The sequence below is a fragment of the Apostichopus japonicus genome, chromosome 8 (assembly GCF_037975245.1).
Source record: "Apostichopus japonicus isolate 1M-3 chromosome 8, ASM3797524v1, whole genome shotgun sequence".
Taxonomy (NCBI): Eukaryota; Metazoa; Echinodermata; class Holothuroidea; order Aspidochirotida; family Stichopodidae; genus Apostichopus; species Apostichopus japonicus.
In genome coordinates this window covers 6,716,321-6,730,601 of record NC_092568.1, presented here as the reverse complement: position 1 = coordinate 6,730,601, position 14,281 = coordinate 6,716,321, and the positions used below count along the sequence as shown (strand labels likewise).

The window sequence follows — 14,281 nt, the reverse complement described above, 5'->3', positions numbered from 1 at the left end:
GGGCTGTAATGACTTGCCCGAAAAAAAAGCCAAAATTCTTCGCGCGTTCAACATATCAATGCCAATATCATATAAGCAAGCATCGGTCATTACAGTGCATGGCATCGTGTACCGCACGGTCCGTGAAAGTTGCACAGTGTACCGCTGGATGCTATGTAAACAACGAAATGTCTTATGTAGATGGAGAAAAATCATACAGATCCATTTATGTCAAAACTCTCTTTTACAGTAGTAATGTCGGCCAAGCTTAGAACTTTATTTTAATTACCAAGGAGATCATTTTTAAGCTATTCATTGCTATTTATTTTTCTTTCAGTAGGTGCCCGAAAAAGATGGGGAAAAATTTGGTTGCGGGGGGGGGGGGAGGGGGGCTGCAGCCACCGCCTCCTACGGGACCTACGCCTATGTGTGTAGTGTTCGGTTTCGATATACCTGATATCGGAAATATCTTATATTTTTCATTTCCTTCAACCAAGTTTTATAATAGCCATTATAAGAGGTTGCAATATTTCTACACCAATAAATTAACTGTGTCTGAATTTTCGAAAATTTCCTCACCAACATTCTTCATCATACTTTCCTCTACTCGTGCAACTTTGACCTGTCTGTTAGGGGTTCAAGGAGGTTTTTCTATATTGCTTGTCCATAGATTGAATTTTGTGCAACATTATGGCTATGTTTTCAAGTGATTTTATTCACGAGAAATGTGAATTTTCAAATTCTCAACAAATAATGGGCTTAAAACCTTGAAAAGTGGGGCTTTCGGATATTGTGGACCGTGACGTAGAATCACCTACAAAAGCAATGATCCATAGGACATGCAATGAGGTCGAACATGATGTGTGACTGGTGACAATCTTCAAAAAGGTTATGGATGGAAAAAACTTTTGGGAAATACTTGGTTCTCAGGCAAAAGTGTACATCTGGTTGGTCATTTTCAAGCCCGAGAAGTGCTATTTCCGGTGATCTGGGGGGTATCAAAACCAGAAATTTTATTGTACGCTGCGCGCCAACCGATGGTGGCGCTCCGCTTAGATAGTAATTCGCGCCCCCCGGGTTAGAAAATCCTGGATACGCGCCTGAAATAGGTACTTCCAGTCAAGTATTTTCCGATAAAACTTTTCTTCGTTCGTTAGGCAAATAACGTTAGCGCTGTTTGTTATTGCACTGGGAACCTAGTGTTATAAATTAACAAAATTAATATAACACGAAACATGGCTGCCAGAAAACTTTGCATCCGCAGAGGACATTAGAAATGTTCATGCTACAGGATATAGTTGAATTTATGGTGAGGCTGATAATTGAAGAGTTTGAGAGGCTGGATGTTCCAGACGACATAAATTTGGAAGATACATTAATTGTTGAAACACATGAGGAACAAATTCTAAGATAATTAGCAGGTTATGTGCCATTTGCCATAAAACGTTACATGAAAGTTAAGCTTTATAGCAGTATGCTTTAATATTTTTACAGTGCTTAAACTGTATGTCTGTTGCAGGTGAAGGTCACAGTTTTTTGGATTACAGTAAAGCTTGGGTGGAAAAACAAAATAGAGGCGGATTACTCTTAGTTAATGATAATATTTTCATGTTTTTCAAGACTGGAATTTCAGACAAAGCAAATTTTAAACATGAAGACCTTGCTTATTTTGAGATATAAAAATGTGAAAGACCATCTTCTGCAAAAACTTCTGCAACACAAGCCAGTTCAGAATCGATGGGCAGATCTTGTTAAAGAATTGTTAAACGAGGACTTAAGTGGGCAGTTGCTTCAAATTTCATACGTTTGTTGTTTATTGGGTAAAATTAAGAGTAAATGCTTTTGTTAGAATGTACATGGAGATAAGTTAAAAATAAAAGGAAGACTTCTTGTAGCAAGAAAGGAGAAAAACCATTCAGAAAAGAATTGGCAAGTGAAAGCAAGGAGTGAAACTGAGAGTAACATGATTGGTATCTATATATGTTGATTTTATGATAATTATGTTGTATACTTACATAGTTTGTTTGTTCTTTCCATGACAAACCTCATCTTTCAAGCTTATAACAAGTTTACTTTAGTTCAGAGAAATATAGTGGAACTAGAATATTGTCAGTTTTGTACAAATTAAAAGTTTAAACTTTGTTGTGATTTGTTTCCTTGTAAATTTTATTGATGAAGGTCAAAGGTGACACATGCTTTCTCTTCAACACCACCTACTGTAGGTCTGGTAGGTAGGACACCATCCGCTCTAAATTGGACTGGCAGCATCGCCACAGTGACAACCACAAAACTCACCTTCGCAATATTAACACCCTCTTGAAAGAAGCACTTTAGCTCAGCATGGAAGATTTCATCCCTTTCTTTCTGTTGGCAAAGCTTAGTCTTCTCTACACCCCCAATATCCTCACCAGCATTTAGAATCCTTCCCACAATTTTCGCAGATGCCCAACTCCCTATCTCTCAAAAGTAAAACCCTCATACTACATTTGGCATTTGGAGCTCCATAAACTCACCATCAATACCATTAAACTGGCTCCTTCTCTTGACCCACCTTCACTCCTTAAGACACCCACTAACTCCCCCCCCCCCCCTCCCACCACACTACCTTCCTAGGCTTTGTGCCAGCAAAATTAAAATGTATTTAGCTACATGAGTTTACTTATATGGACATAATTCGAGCACAAAATGTGATTTTAATCCCCAATGGGCACAATGTAACAGCCAGGATGGCACCTCCTTTTAGTCGCTTGACCACTGCTCTCTGGTTGACAACTTGACTATTCAATGTTATGCATATGATTATAAGGGCACCTTTCCCTACACTACCTTTGCTATTTCTATCATCATATTGCTAAGCAGTGTAAACTATAGGGCTGTGAAATAATGAGAGCTGGCAAAAAACAGAACAGCAAGTTGGAGTTCCTTTACTGTATATATTGTACTAAACAGAAGGAAAATAAAACTACTTCACAAGATAACATGAAAACTATACAAGATCAAATCACCACATTGTTATTTAAATATACTGTAATAGTTCCACCAAAAAATAATCTAGAGCACATGGACAAAAGACAATGTTCTTCTAGCAGAAATCCCCACTTTAAGTACTAGTACAACAAAGGTACAAATAAAAAATTAAAATACTGTGAAATAAATCCAGAACAATAAAATCAGCTCGAGTTCTCTCATTATTACTCATTATTACAATTTACCAGTTCCACGAAAAAAAATTCTGTTACTTCATATGGAAATGTACTGAAAAATTGTTCCATACATAAAGTGAAAAGTTGGTTTAACTGCGATCTGCTTCCTCCTCTCTTGGCCTTTTGCGGCAGTAACTACGTAATGAACTGATTGCCTTGGAACTTGCAACCATCAAGGACAAAACATTGTGCCCAATATCCAAGCATGGTAGCCCTGTTTAGTGTTTGGTGCCTTGTCACTTGGGATGGTCTTTGAGCTGCCACATAATCAGCACAATGTTCTTAAGCATTCCCGATGGGCACTAGTCATACCTTGAGAAAAAGAAATGGCCAAAGTGTAAGCAAGTTAACATTATGTTTTAATTTACGTGTAGGCCTACTTTTACTTCCCACATAAAATCAATGTTTTTTTCCAAATGGGTCAATAAACTTATAGAATAAAACAGAAGGAAATCTTTCTTTTGAGCATCAATGGTACTTGATACTTATACTATTTCTTTTCTTTATTTCTTTTCTTTTTTCGTTTTTCGACCTGTGTAAGCCGAATTTCCTATTGTGGACAATATCTTCTAATTCAATTCAATCAATGCAGTGATGTAACACTGTGGCCACTGTGGCCCAGTGCAGTCAGTTCTTTGTAGTACCGTAAGAGACATAAATACAGTATTTTATTGCACAAAATTGTGTTTATTTTAATATGGGTGCCAACTTGTGACATAGGCTTAAAATTTTCAAATATGTGATATCACAATGATAATGGCATGCATGTGTACTACAACAAATGCAAAGCCAACTAAAAAAAACATTTTGCTTATAGCTAGCTTGCAATGCAAATAGTATAGGTAAAGTCATAAGACAATATCCAAAATATCACGTGTAACAGGGACACCAAACATTATACATTCATCTATGTCATTCATAGTAAAATCAGCATACACTGTTATATTATTTATTTTAACTTAGGTATTAAACATGGTCATAATCCAAGACATCAGTTATTGTCATGCACAACTATAATATTTTAGTAATTCTTGATTTATTTTTCACACGTTACAAATTCTGGATATTTGGCAACTGTGAAAGTGATTTTTTTTTTCTGTGATGTTGTCAATCCTTCATACTCACTTAAAATGTGTTTCCATATTATAAAATAATGATCTAATTCCCTCTGATATTGACATACAGCTAATTCAGAATACATCAACAAATATACCAGTGGCCAAATGAACAATGCCGAACGTGTAACGGGACACCAATATTTTGGTGTCCCTGTTACATCGACATAGGCTTACAGGTATCTCAGTTATATATGTAGTTTGTTGAGTTTTTATATTGATAATGTTGCTGCATATTATATTATCTTTCCTTTACTTCTAAAGGTACTGTATTGTCTGTGCGTTTTCTGCAAGAAAGCAATGCTATCAAGCTGATTTACAATTAATTCTACTGTAATCCCATAATTTATGTTTCACAAAATAAATGATAAAAGAGAAGGACAAGGAATGAAACAAAGAGGCTGATCAGAGAACTGTGCTGTCATGTTAAACTTTATATATAGTACAGATTAACACAACAAAATAACAATGTATGTTCAACTCCAATCATATGTACAAATAAATGTGATTCGCTAATATTCAACCGCATAAATGGATGGTAAACAAAATTAGTGTACAATAAATGCGATATAAAAAACTCCATATAATAATTTCCTCAATTGTTCCCATTCAATACCAGTACTGGATAGATTCATTTAAATTTTCAAGATCCAAATTGAGTCATTTCATTACATTTAATTTCATTCATGTTCATCTGTTTCATTTAATAACAGATATGAATTTTGCAAATAATTATTCACTAATCACTTTATTAATTAATTTCTTGTTGTTTTTTTCATTTGCATTGTTCGGCCAATTTCAAATTTGTTTGCATGCAATTGAGACAACAATGCTATGGTTAGCCTAGCTGATGAATGTAAATAATACATTTCTGCTTGGCATCATCAAGCAGGAGATCCTAAATTATAGCCGTCTCCATAACATACTAACCTTTATGGATCGAAACAGTTATGGCATCGTTAAGGTTGTTAGTTCATTATAAACCACAAATAAACCAGTAACAAAATGTTCATAATGCATGAAGAAAAGCATTCAAATTGTAACGTGAACATAAGGAAGGAAGGAACAATGTGTTAATAGATCCTAGAATGGTGAAACATGAAAAAAAGTATTAATAATGTTGATCACGATGCCATAGCTGTCCTAGGCATTGGATAAAATCCTGCAAGAAACTGCATAAACTTATTGTGTTAGAACCATTCTCATTTTGTTAGTGACATCCTTTGCTTGTACTGAGTTTAAAGCAAAGTGACGGCGACTTATCGGTACAGGAGGATCATCAAGACCTGTTAATATTGAATCTGAAGACACAAGGTCTGTTTCCTCCTTCTCCGGCCAAATAAATTTATTGTAGGAGCCAGTGGGTTTCATGAAAGTGATAGAACAGGATCCGTTATCAACATCCGTGATAATACCTGGCCACCACTCTTCATCATATATTACAGCCACCCACTGCCCACAAGTCAACGTATTGTGCAGAGGAACAGCTGAATGTTATGTCAAGGATATTTAAGATATGGTAATATGGTTTAAAAAAAATGTGTAGTGAATGCAGTCAACTGGGGTGGATGTAGTTAATTCACTGGGATTGTGGGAAGGAAAACTGCAACTTCACTGCACTACTGTAGTACGTATTACTTACTGATAGGTCTGAAACTGAAATGAATACTATAACAATAAAATATATTAAGGATACACTGCGGATGGCGTGGTTCGGCAGCTTCGGGCAATGGTGACATGTTTCCCTCAGGATGTGCCGTTGAAGTATCATCATCTACTGTAGTTATTAATTAAAGATTATGGATTGTTCGTGAACTTTAAAATACTTAATATAAAATCAAAATACAATTTAATGATCAAGTTATATGAACATCGGCATGAACCCTGGTCGTCTCCATGGACTCTAAATATTGTACACACTAATTTTTTGGAATGGTGGGCTATCCTCCCCCCCCCCCCCCACACACACACACACTTCAAATCGGATATGATGCCAAGAATGAAAACAAATGTATAAAGGATACACTCCGGATGGCATGGTTGAGCAACATTAGGCAAGTTTCCCTCTGGACTGGTGGATGAAGTAGCTGGAATACCATGCCCACTGCTGACAATTCCAAATCATGTACTGTATGCTGGAAGTAAACAGCAAAGGGAATTAGAACAGATAGGCACAGTATCCAACATTTTCTAGGGTGGGGGGTGGGAAACAGTTAGCCCCCCCCCCCCCATGACTACTGCCCGGCCTGGTGCACTAAACACAATTCCTTGAGCAAATCAAGCACAATCAAAATTCCTTTCTTACTTCTAAACTTTATTTTTAAAACACTAAAATATAATATAATGGAAATAATCTTTTATACAGGTAGTAGCCTGCTGTAATTTTTTGTATAATCTGTCCAAATAAATTTTTGAGTTGATTACTTATCGAACATGGAGCGAATAAAACATTGAAATCAACTTCTTTTTGTTTGGTAATTTTTGTAGTCAACCTTTTACCACACCAACCCCAAGGCGATAGGCGCCATACTGAATATGGAAAAAGAACCCAACGATAATGCGACAATGTAGTGTCGGACTAGGATAACACGTATACGATCGATGCAACAAAAATTTGGACAGAGCCTTCGGCCACAATGTACCATTTTTTTTATAACCGGGCACATTTTGTGGAAATGAAGGCCCAGGCCACAGGGTCAGACTAAGAGTAATATATATAAGAACAGGCTGGTAACCTATAAGCCTAGCCTACTGTGATAGTTGATAGTGATGATGCAAAACAAAATTGGACAATATATAGGCCTAGCCTATGCCAACTATTTTAAATATCTTATCTAACTTATCTAACATACATGTAGCTAGGGCTAGGCTGGTTTGTTTATACTGCACAGCAGCGGGACTGACTAATTCCCCCCCCCCCCAAAAAAAAAAAAATTAAAGAATCTTAGTCTAACTAGCCTAGGCTATACCTACAACGTTGTGGGCATAGGCTAGGCTAGGCTAGGATCAAGTATGAATTCAGAGGATATCTCTTTTTTTATCGCATGTAATGGGGGACAATTCCCCCTCCAATAAAAGTTAGCATCAACCCTACATACCGTACAATGTGATAAAATGGTATGGCCATAGGCCTACGCTAATAATAATTAACGTGAAGCTAACGTAACTAACGCGGGCCTAACTAATGTAAATGCATGCCGAGACACCACATACTTTTGGGTCTCATGGTTACGTATTGAATGAAATTTTAATAAATCCATTTAGATTACTCGCAAATAAGTATCAAGTGCAACTTATTACAAAATAAACAAATAAATACGGTATAATAACGATATATCAAGCACTAAAGTACTCACGTAGGTAAAATATTTGTCTGTAAATGTAATTCAAGCCAACGTAATTCTGGACACAACATTGCGTGGTTTCCAAATCAGATCTTGCCAACTTGTGATTCGTTTTGCCAGGTGTATTACGATGCGAACGACGTACTTTTATCCGATGTATGATAATATAGACAACAATTAATTGTTCGCTCTAACAATCATAAAATATATATATTATTCATATATATTATGTTATTGTTTCATGTCTAGAAACGTAACATTTATAAAAGCGTAACGAGATGGACACAAATCACAATATAGATTACCTTTCTTAAGTTTCCTAAACAGAGGCTCAATTTGTTGTCGCCACGTTCCCGCCTTGTATGGCCTTACTGTCGTATGTTTTTTCAATACGCTAATATGTTCATAGCGACTACCGTGTGAGTCTTACTAGTGAAAACGTAACTATCTGACTGGACACAACATGTTTCTTACAAAAATTAATCTGGCCATAAATTATGAACTGAACACTGCATGATATTGATCGTTATTCTGAATTAGTTTTGTGTACCTGCAAATATATGTAGGGCATAGTAAGTTGATCAACCATATTTAATATTTGGATTATTATAACACAAAATCGCGTCTGCATACGTAACTTCGTGGGACACTAAATGTTACGTTTTCAGTTTACACTCTTAAAACATCCGGATCAAATTTGATTCATTCCGGATCAAATTTGATCCGGTTTCCGGATCCCAGGGGCACCGACCCCGTCCGGATCAAAACGATCCGGATTTCCGGATCAAAGAACAATGACCCCATTCCGGATCAAATTTGATCCGGCTTCCGGATCCCAGGGGCACCGACCCCGCCCGGATCAAAATGATCCGGATTTCCGGATCAAAAAAACAATGACCCCATTCCGGATAAATTTGATCCCGTTTCCGTTTCAAGGGTACTTACGTTTTGGATATGTTATGAATAAGAAACAACATACAAATCTGAAAATAACTTGGCCATGTCTTTATTCTTTTTAACAACTTCGTTAACAAACAACGTCAATTATTTCTACTTATAAAAAGAGGTTGATCTGGGTTACAATACTGATGAACAAAAGCGGAAATGGAAAAGTGGATGGAATGCGAGAGTTTTATCAAGGCAGCAAAAGAGTATACTATTTTTAGTTATATCCCTGTTATATATGTGACTTGTGACTTGTTGTGGCAATTTATGTGTAACTTTTTGCTTTCAAAAACTTTATTTTCTAACTAGAATGTCTATGTCTTATGCTTTAAAATCTCCACTAAAGATATCCTACAATAGGTACAAATGTTAGAATATGCTTAAAAGAGATCATCTCCTGCTAACTTTAACCTTTGAAATCTACATATTGCAGAATAATGAAAAATTCTGAAAAATACTACTCTACCAGCCTCTCAACGAATGGTCTTACATTATTTACCAAATAATGATACTTTGATGTATTTTGGTTTGTTACAAATAACAGAATGACACAACTTTGATATTGTACAACTTAACAATGGGTAAGACTTTAAATTGCATGCACAAAATCTTTTGTTACATACAGCAGAAATGATAGAGATGTGATTTGTCATGGCAATAAGAAAATGTTTGTAAAAATAATTTCCTTACTATGTTTACCTTTGCAATATTTTATTAAATATTAATTGCATCGAATGTTCTATGTATTAAAATAAATGAAAATACTTTGAAAACTTAAGTATTTTACTGAACTACCAACATTTTTGGAAATGAACAAGTGCTTGAATTATCACGTATGAATGCTTGATGATGTTTCTCTTGTTACTTTAAGTGGCATAAGCAGGTTTTAGTTGGAGGAGGTGGTGGGGGCAGGTTAAGTTACCAATGCATCACTCACTGTTTATGCTAGAAAAAACACCATCCCTCTATTCATCTTTAAAATCTGAACAGCTCACACATAGCAATGAGGAATTTTTGCAATTAAATTATGCAACCGGCTCACCCAAACCATTCCAGTGCAATTTGACCTGTCAATATTGAACATGAGTGGACAAACTGAACTCAAACTATGATAAATTTGTTATCTAAGATAATGTGATATCCATTAATACCATGACGGGTAAAAAAAAGGTGATGATTGCTCAGTCTTCTGGTTCAGAAAGTTCTCAAAAAGTCCCAGGTGTTGTATCATTCTATTTCTCATGTATAATTGAGTTCAAGTATTTTAAAACAGATGTCAACTGTCTGCAGAAGTCATTGGCAAGGTAGCCCCCTTTTTTTCAACTCTACTAAACACCTGCTCTGGTTGCTCTCTTGGTCCTCATGCCAAAACGAAAGGCTGTGGCTGTTGAACTTTTTCAAGGACAGATGGTATGTTTGTGCCAATCTATTGAAAAGATATATGAGAAATTACACATTTTTGTTTTCAAATTGCAACATTCTGACATATAAGGATACAACCATACATTGCCACAATTTAAAATTTTGCAACCAGCTCATCATCATCATCATCATCATCATCATCATCATCATCATCACCATCACCATCACCATCACCATCACCATCACCATCACCATCACCACCACCACCACCACCACCACCATCTTTACTATCATCATCACCACCACCATCACCAACACCATGCATCATTATCATTGTGATTCTCAATCATTTCATACCCGTTAGGTCATTCTCTCTGAGAAACATATATGATTTTAAGAATGTGAGGCAACCTTCGTTAACTTAAAGTACTATAAATAGTAGAGTCATAAAAGAAAGAGAAAAAGCAGATTTGCATGATTTTGAAGCTCAGTAAAATTGCAATCAACCTAACAGGTACCCAAGGAAAGTTGAAGTTGAAGGTTTACAGTCTTGTATGAGGCTAATGCCTCCTCACACGACTTTACAACTTAACCCCTGGTCATTGGTAACTTGTCACACCCACACACCAAAGTGTGCACAATTCAATCAATCTCTCCTGGGGCACCACAGTGCACCACAACCACGTGTCCCCCGGGGGACTTCCCATAGGGTGCAGCCACAAACCGGCGCACGCAACTATATTTACAAGTTACCTCGCAGGTCCCCATTTATACACCTGGGTGAAGAGAGGCAATGGAGATAAAGCGCCTTGCCCAAGGACACACCGCAATGATCTGGCCAGGGCTCGAACCTGTAATCCTTAGATCACAAGTCCACTGCCTTAACCACTTGACCACAACGCCCTCCAAAAGGAGGGCGTTGAGGGCGAAAGGCTAGAAAAGGACTAGCGAAACACTCATACCATACTCTTATGGCCCAATTAACGTTGATATATTATGTGTAGCCTACAACATGGCATTATTCACTCTTCTTAAGTCCTACAGCAACAGTAAGCTTAGCGCACTTCAGTTTGGGTTCCTGTTCGCCAAGTGACTGAGCTAGAATAGCACATGTATTGAGTAAAACTCTTACCATGCCATCTGTTGTGTATTTTCTGAGAGAATATCTCCCACAGAACTCTTCTTATTGTCTCTGATATTAAAGGCTCTGTGATACTCCAGTCTCCAGACACGTTACCATCGCTGAAAGAACACACTCCTCTGCATCATCTGTGAAAACAACCATTGATATCGTTTTAAGCAACAAAAGTCACTAGATGCAAAAACTACATGAATGAATGAATGGATGGATGGATGGATGGATGGTTGGATGGATGGATGGATGAATGAAAGACTAAATAAATAAATAAATACATTTTAATTTACCTGATGTCAATTCCAAATCTGTTGTGTCAACCAGCTTTGAAGGTTTATGAGGGTCGCGAACAGACTTCTTTGTCTTATTTTGGTCCTTTCTCCTCACGTATCGCAGTCGGTTTTCCGGGTAGCCTGTTGCTTCATGGCGACCTGTGCCAGCACAAAACTAGACTACCTGAAATTTAGCAAAGAAAACATATGATAGAAAAATGTTACTTCTCTAAAAATTCATTGTAGTATTACCTCCATGAAAGTTCATTTCTGCAATTTTTTTTTTTTTATCTGCAGACCTAATGCAATAAAGAGCCTATTCTTATCACAAGCTTTCTGTACAGCACCCACTTTTGCACACAGTATGGTATATGAACACAATTTGAAAAGGCCAGTATTTGGCCAATTTTTCCTTACCTTTTTTTGCATTTTAAAACATATTGCCATAAATGAAGTTTACTGAACGTTTCAATACGGATCTCAGATCCTTATGATCTATTTCCATGAACAGTATAAGAATTCAGAGAAGTTTCTGCATACCATTTAGTGTGTTATTTTGCCCCTCTTTTTGCCATTACTAGGCAAGACTATAAGCAACTTTATGCTAAGGTGCATTGGTATAAGCATTAACATAAAGCGGCATACCTGCTCGGTATAACCGGGTATACCTGAAATATTCGCGGAACCGCTACTTCAAGCGTTGACTGTACTATTACACAATACCATGAACCTATGGACACTAGCCTACAAATGTATTTGCGATTTAATGACGACTTTACCATTTCTGTTTTTTTCTTTTGCAGAAACTTATTTAAATATTGATTAAATAAAAAAGTAAGAAAAATCAGTGTTGTTTTCATTTCAACGCAAAAGTACAGTTCAGTACACTCCACTACTGGGCCCAGTCCAACCACAACACTACAGTAGCATATAGGTCTAATGCCTTATTTGTAAATGATCACCTAATATACAGTAGAACATACAATGGAAAGACTGATTCCCACTGTAGGCAAGTCTTACATTACCTAAATCTAAATTACCAGGAACCCTTATTAGGCCTTGCCTGCCTTACTTATGTCATTCAATTTATTTGGTTATCGAAAAATTACAATCCACTTTGTGGTGAAGTAGCAACTGAACATTAGACCCACCATACAGTAATACTGTTTGCCCTGTAGCACCATAGAGGCTTCACAATAGTACTACATACTGTTGTGTGTAGGCATGTACAGTACTGTAGTATACTGTACAGTACAGTCAATCAAAAACCTAGCGTTTATATTTTTCACACCACACGCTACACACTATAGTGTACACTGTATAACGCTAGGCCAGAGTAAACCCGTGACGGAGTGAGCATAGCTTCTTCAAATCACTAACTTTATTGCGTATGATTAACACAACAAACGAAATGGAAAGTGCCTAATAACTCACCTTTGAAATTCTTGACGTACTTCTCCAATCCCCATTGAAGTAATTTTGCTTCTACGAGATCCATAATAGCATTTCGTGAGTGCAAAATTTCGAAAAGATGGCGTCTGTGTAAGACCGTGTAGCGTACGTTCGAGCGCTGCAGGTCACATGATGTACATCAGCCAATAGCATCAAGCTTTACGTTTTGATCAGGAACGGTACAATGAAATGATACCATGCCTAATGAAATTGAATCGGGAATGGTTGAATTTTATCCGGGAATGGATTAAAATTATCCTGAAAAGGATGAAACTATTTTTATCAGGAATCCGGGTCACAAAAGTGACCCGGAAAAATTAAGAGTGTAAAGTGGCAGTGTGCCAAAAATAAAGAGAACAAATCACACACCTGGAAGTTTAGTGTAGTATGGTTTATATGAGTTTTATTTATCATTTGAATAAAAATAATGGTTAATATGATGTTAAAGAATAGGTGCTACAAGCTTTATAATTTTTGTAGAATATTTGTCACACTTATTTGCTATAAATTGTGGAGACACCACAACATGTTTGTGGCTACCAGCCCGTCTAAAACATGTGAACTATTAATAATGTTAATATTTATGTTCACTTGAACCATATGAATAACTTATCATGGATCAACTTATCTGGATTAGTACTAGCAGCTAATTAATTAGGGAAATGTTAGGTAATCTCCAGATATTAGTACTGGCCCCTATAAAAAAAGAAACACCCAATTGCAGTTCAATCCAATGCATCTGGTTTGCAATGGAATCTACCTAACCTCCTACTTTATGAACATTTTCAAGAAGCCAATATTGTCAGGACAGGGGCCTGCACATAACTATTTAGAAAATTATCCATATTTTCAAGGGCCATGGGCTTAGAGCCTGCATGGATTTGTATTTTTTATTTACTGGTGTGTGGGTCACATTGCCACAGCAGCAACTACACCGGCCTACACATGGTCTATGTTATGTAACTTAATCCACTAGGCCCAATCTAGCCCAGGGCATGAACCACAAAAATATTAGGCCAATCGAATAAATATAAATCAAGCAATCGAACAGAGATTCTTCTTTTGTTGGATACTGACCCAGGGTTACTGACAATGTAAAGGCTTAATGTAGCCCTTGAATCTCAGTTAAGTGTTCACAACATGTCTTACAATAAGTATTTTCATTCACACTTGAGATTGGACAAGCAAGGGACTAGTAATATTATTATTTATATTATAGGCCAAGGCTCTCGACCCTAACAGTAACACTTATTATAATTAGGCCTAGCCTATGGCCAGTGGACTACAATTTTAACCCTCATGAAATGGGCTAATGTTCATATATTTTAAGCATCATGATTAAAATCACTTTAAAAACAATTACTCTTTGACTGCATCCGTGTCATTGTGCAAGTTATCACAGACGCCATTTTGTGCAACCTGTAATTTCGGCAGTCAGAGTGAAAATACATAGCAAATTCTAAGTCGAATAGCA

The 14,281-nt window shown here is 36.7% G+C and overlaps 2 long non-coding RNA genes across 3 annotated transcripts; both read right to left on the bottom strand.

Moving 5' to 3' along the window:
• Positions 1-3,504: 3,504 nt before the first annotated feature.
• Positions 3,505-8,307, bottom strand: LOC139970580 (uncharacterized). Its single transcript, XR_011794174.1, has 4 exons — positions 7,654-8,307; positions 6,322-6,432; positions 5,994-6,074; positions 3,505-5,784 (listed from the first exon to the last, which is right to left on the bottom strand). It is a non-coding gene; the product is annotated as an uncharacterized lncRNA (long non-coding RNA).
• A 324-nt stretch (positions 8,308-8,631) lies between these two features.
• On the bottom strand, positions 8,632-13,133 carry LOC139970579 (uncharacterized). Of its 2 annotated transcripts, none has more exons than XR_011794173.1 (4): positions 12,507-13,133; positions 11,374-11,539; positions 11,081-11,217; positions 8,632-10,012 (listed from the first exon to the last, which is right to left on the bottom strand). It is a non-coding gene; the product is annotated as an uncharacterized lncRNA (long non-coding RNA). The 2 variants fall into 2 exon arrangements; XR_011794172.1 differs by having other exon boundaries at positions 12,790-13,133.
• Positions 13,134-14,281: the final 1,148 nt, after the last annotated feature.